The sequence below is a fragment of the Penaeus monodon genome, chromosome 25 (genome assembly GCF_015228065.2).
Source record: "Penaeus monodon isolate SGIC_2016 chromosome 25, NSTDA_Pmon_1, whole genome shotgun sequence".
NCBI classification, from domain to species: domain Eukaryota; kingdom Metazoa; phylum Arthropoda; class Malacostraca; order Decapoda; family Penaeidae; genus Penaeus; species Penaeus monodon.
Genome location: NC_051410.1, coordinates 22,098,076 through 22,098,318, shown reverse-complemented (window position 1 = coordinate 22,098,318; position 243 = coordinate 22,098,076).

Below are 243 nucleotides of genomic sequence, written 5' to 3'. Positions count from 1 at the left end.
TCATTCACACGTACAGAAACGGCATTGTTAAATTGTGCGGCAGCACTTGTGAACAAGTGACTAAAGCGAATTTTAACTTTGTCGCAAACACAACTGTTGGTTACCCCAACACGCAACAATGGAGTTAAAGAGAATCTCGCTTAAATACGTCGAGATCTTGCATTTGCCGGGAAAGTTTTGAACCGCAAAGAAAGCTTTCATAATGCTGAGTAAAGTAACTGTGAAGTTACAGGTTTGCTTGCA